Here is a 13685-nt window from a genome sequence, read left to right on the forward strand (position 1 = left end):
ACGAGAGCTTTAAACTAGATACAGGACTCAATCGGCAGCCAATGCAGCTTTCGTATAGTGGCTCTAGCCGAGCACCTACGGGGAAGTCCGACCAAGGTTCTTGCCGCGGTGTTCTGTACGCGCTGTAAACGCGCAATCTCAGCTTTGTTAGTGCCCAGGAGTAAGACGTTAGCGTAGTCTAGGCGGGACAGAATTGTGGCTTGTATAATCGTTTGGCGAACCTTGGAATCAAAGAAGCCGAGTATGGGATTAAGGCTCCTCATCAGGCCCACACAAGTGGCCGCTACTCTTTTTGTGTGGGTCTGGAAATTGAGTGATGAGTCCATCTAAACGCCCAGGTTTTTGACCAGGGATCTGGGGGGAGGAATAGTGCCTAGTGACGGAGGCCACCAGTGTTGATTCCAGTAGCTGGTATTCTTTCCAAGAAGCAGTACCTCCGTCTTGCCTGCGTTGAGCTGCAGGCAATTATCCGTCATCCATTGGGCTACGGCAGCCAGCCCCTCCCTGAACCTCGCTGCAGAAATAGAGGGACCCTCAGTAAGAGTGATAACTAGCTGCGTGTCATCAGCGTATGACACCAGCGAGAGGTCCCATTCTCTAGCTACAGCCGCAAGCGGCTGTACATATAGGTTAAAAAGGGATGGGCTGAGTGCGGAGCCCTGAGGTACTCCCTGTCCGATGGGGTGGGACTGGGAGAGGAATGGAGGGGCTGACACCCGAAAAGACCTGTCCTCCAAGAAGGAGCGGAACCAGTCCAATGCACGGTCCGAGATACCTGCCATGTTCAGACGATACAGTAGAATGCTATGTGATACCGTGTCAAAGGCCGCGCTGAGATCTAATAGGATCAGAGCAGCACTTTGGCCGGCATCAAGTATCGTCCAAAGATGTTCTGACGTGGCTAGGAGGGCAGACTCAGTGCTATGGCAAGGCCTAAACCCATTTTGGGATGGATCTAAGATGTTATATAGATCCATGTGTTTGGTCAGGATGATGTTAACGTGAGCTTCTGCGAGTTTGGAGATCCATGGAAGCAACGAAATGGGTCTATAGTTCTCCGGTTTGGAGGGATCGAGGGTCGGTTTTTTAATGATGGGAGAGACCCATGCTTGCTTCCAGACAGTCGGGACAGTGGCCGAGGAAAAGGACAAATTTAATATGGATGCTATAGAGGGTAAAAAGAAGTCCAAGGATTCTAAGAAATGGGCCGGTCTCATGGGGTCTGCTGGGGAACCAGATTTGACCTTCCTGCAAAGTACAGCTAGGTCTTCATGAGAGATTTCAGGTATAAGCTCCATCCTGGTGCATTTATTAATGAGAGGAGGGGAGCTAAGAGCTATAGCAGAGTGGCGTGGAAAGGATTTGTAGATGTTTTGTACTTTGTTCACAAAGAAAGAAGCAAGATCTTCACATTGCTGTGCTGACATAGCATTGGAGGAAGGAGATCTATTTTTCTGCAGTTCATCTACTAGTTTAAATATAACTTTGGAGGGGTTGGTACTGGAAGTAATTTCTTCCGCATAGAAAGTGGCCCTAGCAGAACAAATAGCTTTGTGATAAAGCTTTTGTTTGAGTCGATAGGCAGATTTGTCTTTGAGACTGTATTCTCGTCTCCATGTTCTTTCGGCTATCTTGCAGTCCTTATGCATGGCTTTCAAGGTGTTGTTATACCAAGGGTTAGAGGGAGAGCTGCGTCCTTTAATCCATTTAAGAGGTACAAGGATATCCAGTCCCTGGTTAATCCAATCATAGAAAGCAGCATATGTGGTGTTTATGTTTGTATGTGCTTCTTGATGGAATTCTCCTAAGGTGGTATGTAGGTCGTTAGCTGAGAGTTTGTGCCATGCTCTTTTGAGATGACGGATAGGTTCAGCTTTATTAAACACTTCCTTAATCAGTATCGTAAATTTGACTAAGTAGTGATCCGACCAATCCATAGGTTTGGGCGTCTCTATTATAGTCTCCGGGAGGTTGGTAAAAACAGGGTCTAGGATGTGACCAGCTGAGTGGGTGGCGTCCTGAATCAGGGGGCAGAGTTGTAGGGCTGATACGTCGGCTAGGAGGTTTTTAATAGTGGGATCTTGACTCCTGTCGAAATGGAGATTCAAGTCTCCCAGTATCGTAAAGTTAGCCGAGCTCATCACCAGGGAGTTCGCCGTTTCAAGGAGAGCTTCAATAAATTTAGATGAAGGACCGGGGGGCCGATAAATATAGAGGCCAGATAAAGAAGAGTGGGGGCCCGCTATGATCTTAAAGCGAGCGCTTTCACTGTTCGAAATAAATTCTTTAGTGAAGGAGCACAGAAATTGCTTTCTGTAAATGACAGCAATGCCACCTCCTCTGGTGTCTCTATTTATCGACTTCATGTGATAGCTCTCTGGCAGCGCAAGATTGATGATACTGGTCATATCATCATGTAGCCAGGTTTCACAGATAAAAAGGATATCAGGGTTTTCTTCAAGTAGAAGGGTGTTGATCTCTTGATGGTGCTTACATAGTGATCTCACATTAAGTTGTAAAATGGTGAGAGGGGTAAGTTTATACGCAGCTGAGAGGCGCTTTGAAGAGCAGGGGTTAGGTGTGGAGAAGTGGCATGACTTACAGTGTAGGTATGTCTGTCCAACATTTCCAGATATCTTCTCGCATTTTTTTCCCGGATTTAGAGCGAGAAGGCAGTCTCTGTCATAGCGATGGGCTTCCCAGGTGATTTGACCAGGGGGGACAGGCGAGAGGCGATGACGGGCGCAGACGGGCTTGCCTTAGGCGTGCCTTCGGCACGCAAACGGCGCGCCCGCTGCGCCCGTCCGCTGCGCGTACGGTGAAAGCACATGTTTATCAAGGGGTAGGAAAGTCGGTGAGCGTGACCTCAGAGTGGGCGTGGCCTCGCGGCTCGCCAGCGATGGCGGCGGGAAATGTTTGTTGGTTTGAGTCCGCTACCAGCCTTCACTTCGGCTGTGCGGTATGCTCGAAGGGCAAGTCCTGGGGTCCCAAAGAACAAGAGAGTACTTTTAAAAACAGGAAATAACCGTGACATAAATTTTAAAATAACAACAAAGAACTCCCGGCTTCCGCCTCAGGAGGATACGTGCTTCTGAACTGCGGCGCTATTGGTCAGCGCTTTTATGCAGGGTGGCGGTGGGCGTGGCCTCAGATTGGGCGTGGCCTCGCGGCTCGCCAGCGATGGCGGCGGGAAATGTTTGTTGGTTTGAGTCCGCTACCAGCCTTCACTTCGGCTGTGCGGTATGCTCGAAGGGCAAGTCCTGGGGTCCCAAAGAACAAGTGAGTGCTTTTAAAAACAGGAAATAACAGTGACATAAATTTTAAAATAACAACAAAGAACTCCCGGCTTCCGCCTCAGGAGGATACGTGCTTCTGAACTGCGGCGCTATTGGTCAGCGCTTTTATGCAGGGTGGCGGTGGGCGTGCCCTCAGAGTGGGCGTGGCCTCGCGGCTCGCCAGCGATGGCGGCGGGAAATGTTTGTTGGTTTGAGTCCGCTACCAGCCTTCACTTCGGCTGTGCGGTATGCTCGAAGGGCAAGTCCTGGGGTCCCATAGAACAAGTGAGTACTTTTAAAAACAGGAAATAACAGTGACATAAAGGCCAGATTAACTAAATTATCATGCAATGCAGTGCAGCAGCCACAAATGCTGTGCTGCATTGTGTGACACGGAGAGAGTAGGATAGCACCATGTCCACAGAAAAATGGCTCTCTCGTCCCCTCTCTCTTGTGCCAACGGAGACATTTGCTGCAGTGCGCCACGCACACACCTTTGCGCCTTAGGAGGGTGTGTGCAAGAGTCTACCATAGGTTTTGTACTGGAAGGGTTCCCTTCCACAACAAAATACTATGCCTAGACAACTTTTAAAACTTGTCCTACTTTGTATGTGTGCTATACAGTGCAGCCCACATCCACGTCGAAAAAGGAGAAATCAAATATTTCTCTTTTTGACGCCTGCTTTCAAATTGTGTTATATTTTGGCGCAAAAACCTGTCTCAGTAGCTTTGGGCTACTTTGCATCACTTTTAGGCAATTTCAACAGCAAAACAAGTTTCAATGCTGATAAGCATGGTGACAACACCAATTGGACTTAAAGGGCTTCAACCCCCCTCCCCCATCGGTGGCCCTAAGGTGAGCTGGCTAGACTGTAGCAGACGGACCAAGGGTCACTGTCATACTGCTTGAAGTCGGAGAGCCATTTATAGTTTTACTGGCCTCCGTTTAGTTTATTTATTTTGTTGTTTCTTCTTGTGGTTTTGCTTTCATAATAATAAACCGTCACCCGGGCTACACCAGGAGTCCTGGGAGGTAGGTTTAAATTAGCAGTGACCAAATGTCAAATATACAGAAGGTGTAGCCAACCAGGAACTGACCTGTGTATCGTGCCTTGCATGCTCCCATTACAACAAAAGCAGAGAAGAGAAGCTTATTGGTATGAAATTATGGCAAAGCGAGAGATGACAATATTCTGAAAAGAGGTTTGCTTTCCTTCTCTAAAGACAATGAAAAGTGCATGTCACATTAGAAAATAAATCTTAACAGTAGTCTGTATGTTTTTAAGTAATGCAAGGACAACAATAATATGTGCCTCTATTTTGAGAATTGGTTTGCATTTAGTACACATAGTATTATGTTACAAGTGGGTTAGGAGTAGCTGCAATTGCATTTTTTTGAAAATGCAATTAATATTTGAATATAGTTGGCCCTGTATCTTGTCTCAAAAGTGGACGTGGTCATCCCTCAACACTCTGGTTTCTCACTGGACGGAAAGAATATTCTTTATTAAGTTCCTGACCAACGTGGAAGGAAGGAAACATGAGATAATGGGATGCAGGAGAGGGCAGGTCAACATGCGAGAGGGAAGGAGGTTTGGTGACCGGGAGAGGAATCCAGGCTTGACAGAGAGACACTTTGAGCTTTTCATGGTATTCTATGGCAGGCAAGACACTTAGAGGCAATACACTGTCTACATGCTGCACACAATGAGTCTTCCTAATAGACATGTTCAGTTGAGGGAGAGAGAACTTGCTTTTTGAAAGGACAGATACCATAAGGTTTAAGAATGTCAAATCTTTTACCCAGGTTTACAGTGGTTGGAGGGGAAGGATTAGATAAGTGGGCAGTGTTTCAAATGGATAATAACAAATGCATGTAATTACTGTTTTGGAGTCCTTGCTTCCTACTCAGAACTCTACATCTGAAATTCAAATGTCTTTACGACTCATCTTTTTCCTTACACTGAATGCTCTAATTTGTCCAAAACCTTTTTTGGTTTTGTTTCTGCTTTTTCCCACCATTCCTTCTGAAAGCCTTGTTATGCTACTTGTGAGCATTTCTCCAATAGGCCCTATTTCATGATCCCTTTGCTTCACAAACCGTATGTAAAAATACCACAACAGTTGAAGCTGGTGCCCATAAGCACTGCAGCCACTTATTTTCATAAAGAGTACTATTATTTATAATTCTTCTTTAACGATTGTTCATGGATATGTTGTAAATTTGGGTATAAGTTCTGTGCCGGAACAGCACCACGGAAGCTCACGCTTTGTGCTTGTTTTGTGTGCTTTATGCATGTTTCTACATCTTATATCTTTGCAAATGTGGGTAAGATTTTTAGCTAAACAGACAAATCATATCAAACCAAGAATACTGGATGGAAGTTGTAACTCTGAGTTATCATGTAGTACCATGGAGTGCATATTCCACTTTCCATGTGTTCAATTGCGTGCACTTGGGGCATCCTTCCCCTAGAACAGCAAGAACGTTTTCACCTTCTCTAACACCCCATCCTGATAACAGTGTAAAGCTGTTATATGCATGCAAGTGAAGCATGTAAGGAAAATAATGAAACAATTTTTACTTAAGCTATGCTGTCACCATTTTTGCAAAACTCTTTTGAAGGAAGGATGCTCGGATATTTTGCAATAAGTTTTAAAGTCATATCCAACTGGCCTCGTTTGTTTTAGAATAAAAAAAAATCACCGAGAATGCAAGACCCTAGAAAAGTAATTCCACATCCTGCCAGGTTGGTCTACTAGCCCAATGTCTTTTAAAATGCAATGTTTCACATACAGCTTGCTAATTTTTTTTAATAGAGAGCCCAGCACCTCCTGTGAATGTTATCAAGTACTGCATTGATGAGATCATTCTTGGCCCGGTGTGCTTTAAAATACTCAGATCACCACATATTGTCCAGGTAAATGACCCCCCCCCCATTACACTTTGGCCCAGACCAGTAAATGAAGGCCCCAGATGTATTTTTTCAATTAAGTTCTGAAGATGGCCACGCCCCCACTGTTCAATGTCTTAGCCCTCCCCAAAGTTCAAGTCTAGTTGCGCCCCTGCTGGAAAGTAAATAACCCCAAACATTTTTTAGCTGGTTTGCGTCTATTTTGTGATGCAAACACAGCACAAAATATTGTTAAATCTGGCCCATAATTTGGGGTATTTCGAAGAGACTTTTGTCATATTTTTACATATTTGTTGTACGATTTCCATGCAACAATATTCCCATGGCTGGACTTGTGCCTGAGCTCTTACAGATAAGATGGGCTCTTGCAGCCAAGACAGAACCTTAACTCTGCTCTCCTTCTTAATTTGTTGGCTTGCCCATCTCTTCTATAATACTTTGTAAAACAATTATTCAAGTTCCACCTCTCTCAGTATCTCACTCTGGGAAGCAACATCCTGCTTTTCGAGATTCTGGACATTTCCACAGGCCTCAGAAAGACAGCTATTCCTACTTCTGGTTTTAGTAAGGAAGAATTGTGCATTGGAAACAACATGAAGTACTTTAAAGTTACCTATGTATTTTTTTAATCATAAAATGAAGCAAACAACATTCAAATCATTTTCCCAGTTCTAGCACTCCTGTCCTAAGTAACTCTATGTGCTTTTGCTAACAGCAGACATTGTGTACCCCCCCTCACGTCAGGATGAACACAGTGATTACTGAGACTATCGTGTCTTCAGAATCCATCCAGCAGCATGGGCAGCACATCCTTTTTGACCTCTGCTGGCGTCTGGCAATAAGGGCCGAATGGCGCACTCTGCATTTACAAAAGTTGGCATGCGCACTGCTTGGCAATTCAGTGCACGCGCAATGAGGTCTTTGCAGTGTCCTCGCAGGTACTTCAGTAGATTCTGCTGCTTGGAGTCTGAGGGAATCTGACGAAGCTAATAGCAAGATCCCAGTGCTGTGAGAGTCCTAGTAGGCAGTGATGCTGGAACCATTTTCAGATTTTTGACCAAAAGGGGGTATTAATTCACACAGGAAATACGGCGCCTGCAATGTATCGTATTATAGAATAATACAGAAAGTCAAACGGTGCAACAGGTGAGGGGAAAAAACCCTAAAACCCTCAGATTAGGACCAAAAGGTCCAAAATACATAAAGTCTAATCTGTGCACACGCATTCGTGTACTTTGGAAGTCTGATCCAAGGTTGGAATCAAAACCAATATAGTCTTTTTTGTAAGAGTTCTTTATCTTTATTCCAGAGAACACCACAAGGTCCAGCCAACACGTCTATATTGGTTTTGATTCCAACCTTGGATCGGACTTCCAAATTACACGAACGCGTGTGCACAGGATTGGACTTTATCCCATTTTCAGATTGGTGTTGTCATCAATGTTACATCACTGAAATCATAGGGATTCTGAAAAATCCAAGCATCTAAAAATAAAATAAGTGTCGCAAATGAACCACGCCCATTCAGCGTGAGAATGGTAGGGGCGTAAGTAGCTGGGGTTACATTTTGGTGCACATTGACACAAATATATCACTAAGGCATGGTGTGGTAGTCGCTGTCATTTACAGACAGAACATTTTCAATGGAACAATGGAACAACCACTAAATTTGCACAGTCGTAAAATTTTACTGATAAAACTATATAATACACAAACAATGAGTGGAAATTGTGTTTCAGTAAATATTTGTCATTTGCGCAGCACCAAGTAAAGTGTCTTGATTTGTTTGACACTTTTCAGATCTTTGCTTCTATCACACATTAGCATTAGAAAAAAAGAGCTGAATTTGTGCTTTCCTGTTTATTTTGACACATTTGTACAGTTTATTTATAGGTGTTTACATTTTGTTGTGTGTTATAAGAAAACATCCTACGGCCTTTCCTTTCACACCAGCAAGATTTTCACATAGTTCACTCTACAAAATCTTCACATTTTGCTGTAAGCAAAAGAAAAGTAAACACCAGTCTCCATGTTAACAGACTAAGCACCAATATGTCAGGAGACAAGACTGACATATGACTTCTGTGTCTGACCGACGCCAGATGCCAGGACACCTGCTCCGTTCCCTCCTACCTTCAATCGGCACCCTGCCCAAGGCAACACTACAGGTAAGAGTAAGAGGTATCATGGCACTTTTAAAATATACAAGCAAAGAGTTAAATGATTTAAACAAACCTCACCTAGGACCCTCAGATACACTAGTAGCGAAAATACAAAGAAATGAAGACATATCTTGCTCAACTGGACTTATTAAATCAAACAAAGCTCCAACACCTCATGACCTTAACCAATCCAGTATTTCCAAACAACTAAGCGCTATCTATTTTAATGCGGGCTCTATTCCAAAACACTCAGTAGAGATATGGAGCCTTATAGATCTGGCAGCCCCGGACATCTGTTTTGTCAGTGAAACTTGGCTACACGAACATGCCTCCCCCGATGTGCACACTGCCTTTCCTCCCCAGTACAAGGTAATCAGAATGGATAGGAAAGAGACAAGAGGAGGAGGTCTACTAATAGCCTCCACCGAGGACGTGACTATCACTGCCCTAGAAACCATCATCTCAGGCCACATAGAATTATGTATCTTTAAGATAGAAGGCCTATCCAATGGTACCTGGAGAGGGGCCTTAATATATCGACCCCGTGGCCCCAAAAGTGATTTCTCAGACAAACTATTAGAGACCATTGCGCCTCCTGTATTGGCCTCTGATAACTTTCTCTTAATTGGAGATTTTAACTATCACGCTGAGACACTATCAAATTCAGACACTGACCAGCTGATTACCAACATGAACACTCTTGGACTTGTCCAGCTAGTCACCCATAATGCTGGTCACACTCTTGACCTTCTTTTTACTAACTTCCCAGGAATCACAGTTGAACCCCAGCCCCACTGCTATGGTCAGACCACCATCTATTAAAATTTGCTATTCCAACCAATACGATCAACAACGAGCATAGAAACAAATTAATATTGCGAAGGTCATGGGGCAAAGTTACTCCATCTCTTTTCTCAAAACATTTCTGCCTTGACCACCCAGGCCAAGATGTCAGTGTTAACCGAATGGCATATGATTTTGATAAGGCCATCACGACTGTGCTGGACAAAATTGCCCCCCTTACCCAGGTTAAAATCAAGCCTGGGGCCGCCCTTTGGTTCACAGAGCAATTAAAGATAACAAAGCTCTTGTGTTGGACCGCGGAGCGAAAGTGGAGAAAAAGCAAAAACATGGATGACCGTGAAACATATAAAAAAAATCCATCACTGTTATATGACCGACATCAAATAGGCAAAAAAACTATTTCTCCTAAATCGGATAGATAAGGCAGAAAACTCCTGCAAGAACTCTATTAAATTCTGAAAGAATTTACAACTCCCATCAATAAGCCATTGATCCCTATTTCTCAAGACTGGACCGATTCTCTTTCCCAATTCTTTGAAGACAAAATTAAGGCAATCCATCACGCTTTCCCGTCACAACAAAATAATACCCACTCTGAAGAAGTGTCTAATATGTCTTCTGACCTCCTCCATATCCTGGATGAATTTGTTAAGTGCGACATTAAGTCAGTCACAACTGTCATGCAGAAGATAAAATCTGGTTCTCCCACCGACCCAGTACCTCCAAAGTTTCTCCCTATAATCGCACCGGTACTATTAGAAAGTTTAACAGGTCTATTTAATAAATCACTCTCTGTGCTGATTTTCCTAAAATGTGTTAAGCAGCAAGGGTCAGACCTATTTTTTTTAAAAAACACAGCCGAGCCAAAACTTCTGAATTACCGTCCTATTTCTTTACTTCCCGATTTCGGGAAAATGTTGGAATCTCTCATAAACCAACAGCTCGTTGATCATCTCGAGAGCCATGGACTGTTGGATCCCTCACAGTCCGGTTTTAGGACGGCACACAGTACAGGTACAGTATTGGTCGAGGTAATAGACAATATCAGGCTGGCCTTGGACAAACGCTAGTCCGCCATCCTCGTCCTGCTTGACCTGCCCGCCGCCTTTGACACCATCTCCCATAGCATCTTAGTACATCGGCTCTGGGAGATTGGTGTCAGGGGTAACGCTTTCAAGTCGTTCAAGAGCTACCTAATCGACCAAATTACAACAGTTCAAATGGGTAACATCATCTCATGTGAGAGACCGGTTGAGATGGTAGTGCCACAGGGCTCTATTTTGAGCCCAACCTTTTTCAACCTGTATATAACGCCGCTGGCCAAGGTGATCAGATCTTACGGTTTTGATGTCATATCCTATGCTGATGACACGCAGATCTTGATCACTCTTGGCCCAGATCCCGCAGAAACTAAGCAGCGTTTTAACGAATGCATGTCCCATATTGATAGGTGGATGAGTACCAACCACCTTCAACTGAACGGAGGCAAGTCAAAGATCATGGTTTTCGGTAAGGCCCAGGAGCATTGGTCTCACGACTGGTGGCCCTCAAACCTTGGCCCTTGTCCAACCTCCAAACCAACTGTACGAAACTTAGGTTTCTACATGGACAACCAATTGTCCGTGAAAAGTCAGATCAACAATACTATCGGTACCTGTTTCGGAGTGATGCGTAGCCTACGAAAGGTCTTCAAATGGATTCCTATCAAGGCCAGGAAACCACTAGTCCAGGGACTAATAATAAATCGAATGGACTATGGAAATGCCCTGTTGTTCTCAATTAATGAAAGCCTTCAAAATAGACTTCAAATTTAGCAGAACACTGCGGCCAGATGGGTCCTAAATCTTCCGCCCAGATCTCTCTCCGCTCCATGTCTAAGATCCCTACATTGGCTCCCGGTGAGAAAACGAATTCTATTCAAGATCCTTTGTCTGACACACAAACATATGTATGGCAAAGGCCCGGGATACTGGTCCAAAAAACGATGTTGGTACCAGCCACGCAGGGTGCTCAGATCTAGCAACAAATCATTGCTTACCCCTCTCAGAATCTGTACCGCCAGAAAAGGAGGCAGGTATTTTTCCTTTCTCGCCCCGGCATCATGGAACAAAATTCCTTCAAACTTACGTACCATCCCGGATCATAACTGCTTCCGAAAGAAGAAGAAGCTAGTACTCCATCAGAGCCGTCTGCAAGCGCCATGAGACTTCCGAGTGATATGTGCGCTATACAAATGTCCCTGATTTGATTTGATTTGACCGCACAGCAAGATGACAAGATAAAAACCAAAACAAGTCATCTTTAATGCTCGTTCACCTTCGAAATTCCAGCATGGTTATTTAGGAGCCCTCTGAGATCTCAAGGGGCTGTTGTCGTTGTGTCCCCCTCCCACCTCTGGACCTCAGTGCATTGCACCTGCTGCACCACTGGCAGCTTCGCGCCTGAATAGATAGATTTGCATAGCTAGCTAGAGAGGGTTGAATAGAATGATAGATCACTTGATAGATAGGGTTGCATAGATAGCTAGATAGAGAGGGAAACAACCTTTACAACGCAGTCATTACATCGCACTACTTTTACATAGCAGTCATTACATCGCATGTCATTACAACGCAGCCATTACATCGCATGTCACTACAACGCAGGCATTACATCACAAGTCATTGCAACACATACCATTACAACGCATAGTACCCTTATACTATACAACACTTACCCTACTGTTGCACTCACTGGAGTTAGAATAGTAATTTTTACCCCTACATTATCCAACACTTACCCTACTGTTGCACTCATTGGAGTTAGAATAGTAAATATTACCCCTATACTATCCAACACTTACCTTAAATGCGATGAAATGGAATGCATTGTAATGGTATGCGTTGTAAAGGTATAATGCGATGTAATGAAATGCATTGTAAAGGTAGTTTCTGAAAATGCGATGTAATGGCATGCGATGTAAAAGAATGCGTTGTAAAAGATGTCGCGATGTAAAAACTGAGTTGTAAAGGCATGCGTTGTAAATGTATGCGTTGTAACGTCATACATTCGATAGAGAGGATTGCATAGATAGATATCGAGGGTTCATTGCTAGATAGATAGCTAGCTAGCTAGTTAGATAGAGGTTTGCATAGCTAGACAAATAGCTTGTATGAACAGGGTCGCAGAGCTAGATAGGTAGACAGATAGACCAACATATAAATCAGGCAATTCACTTGGAGGTTATTCAGAAATTCACTCACAAAGTGTCAGCAAATATTAGCTAGTATCCACAAAACGCAAAGGCGAGGAGTGTTACTGCTTATCTTTTGTTTTAGTAGTACATAATACACCTCCACCAATAGGAATGTCCGCTGACAGCTGGATTCTTCATGATGGAGTACCAATGGAAGGGTAGAGTGAGTCACAGTGAGTTACCTACTTACTTGCTGGAGACTAAATACTGGTCTGGGGCCTGGAACAGGAACGGCAAACTAGTTCACTTCAACAGGAAGAACTCAGGAGTGCTAGAGCTACAGAAACAAATGGGTTCACCACCGACAAGCCGAACTGTGGTTCTTGCCCACACCGATGGCTGCAGGCGCTCTCTTGTTTCTGGCCACCTTCGTCAGACCAAAAATGTGCATAAACCCTTACACACTTCATGTTGTCCGTAACTATCATATCCTATGAAGTTGAGTTCACAGATCCTCTTAAATACAGTACATTTGAAAGAGTACAGTATGAACAATAAAGGAAAAGGAAAAAACAAAAGGAATCACTGAGGAAGAAAAAATGAAAGTGAAGAAATGATTCCAGAAGTCCAAGGAAAAGTAGTAAAGAAAAAAACCAAAATAGGTCAAAAACTCAGAAAACAACGTGTAGCTCAAAAAAAAAAAATCACAGTAGGCTTCAAATAATAGGTCACACTTTTCAAATCAGGCAGAATGGCTGAACAGGCTAAAGGCCCACTACTGACAAAATGCTGTGTGCTGGAGGTCATGAGCTTGAAACTCATCAAGGCAGACTTAGCTATTCATCATTCTGAGAGTGGTAAATTCAGTACCATAGATAGGTTAAATAAAACATCTGTTATTTACAGTGCTTAGAAACAATAGAAGTGTAGTATGGAATATAGCATGCTACAATGCATGCAATTACATTGCGTTCTGTAACAACACAGTCGTTACAACGACCGTGTTGTTACAACGCGATGCCATTACTACGCATGTCATTACATCGATTTGCAGTAGATGGCGCTGTAACATTAGGAATGTATAATGTACTATTCCAACTCCAGCCTATGCAACAGTAGGGAAGGTGTTGGAATAGTAAATTATACTATTCCTTAGGTTGGAGCGTCATCTACTGCAAGTCGATGTAATGGCATCGCGTTGTAACGACCGCATTGTAAATGCATTGCGGTGTAATGACCGCAATGTAAAGGTTGTTTCCCTGTAGTATGTAGTGCTATATAGAAATAAACGAACATTAATTAATATTTTACATCAATAGCCATGCCGTTGCATGCATAAAGTTTTAGAACCGTT

At 43.6% G+C, this 13685-nt stretch overlaps 1 protein-coding gene across 4 annotated transcripts in view; it reads right to left on the reverse strand.

The window, feature by feature from the left end:
- The window catches only part of ABHD6 (abhydrolase domain containing 6, acylglycerol lipase), a 240573-nt gene that overhangs the window by 77884 nt on the left and 149004 nt on the right, over positions 1-13685 (reverse strand). The gene's annotated exons all lie outside the window — the stretch shown is intronic.

The sequence above is a fragment of the Triturus cristatus genome, chromosome 9 (genome assembly GCF_964204655.1).
Source record: "Triturus cristatus chromosome 9, aTriCri1.1, whole genome shotgun sequence".
Classification (NCBI taxonomy): Eukaryota; Metazoa; Chordata; class Amphibia; order Caudata; family Salamandridae; genus Triturus; species Triturus cristatus.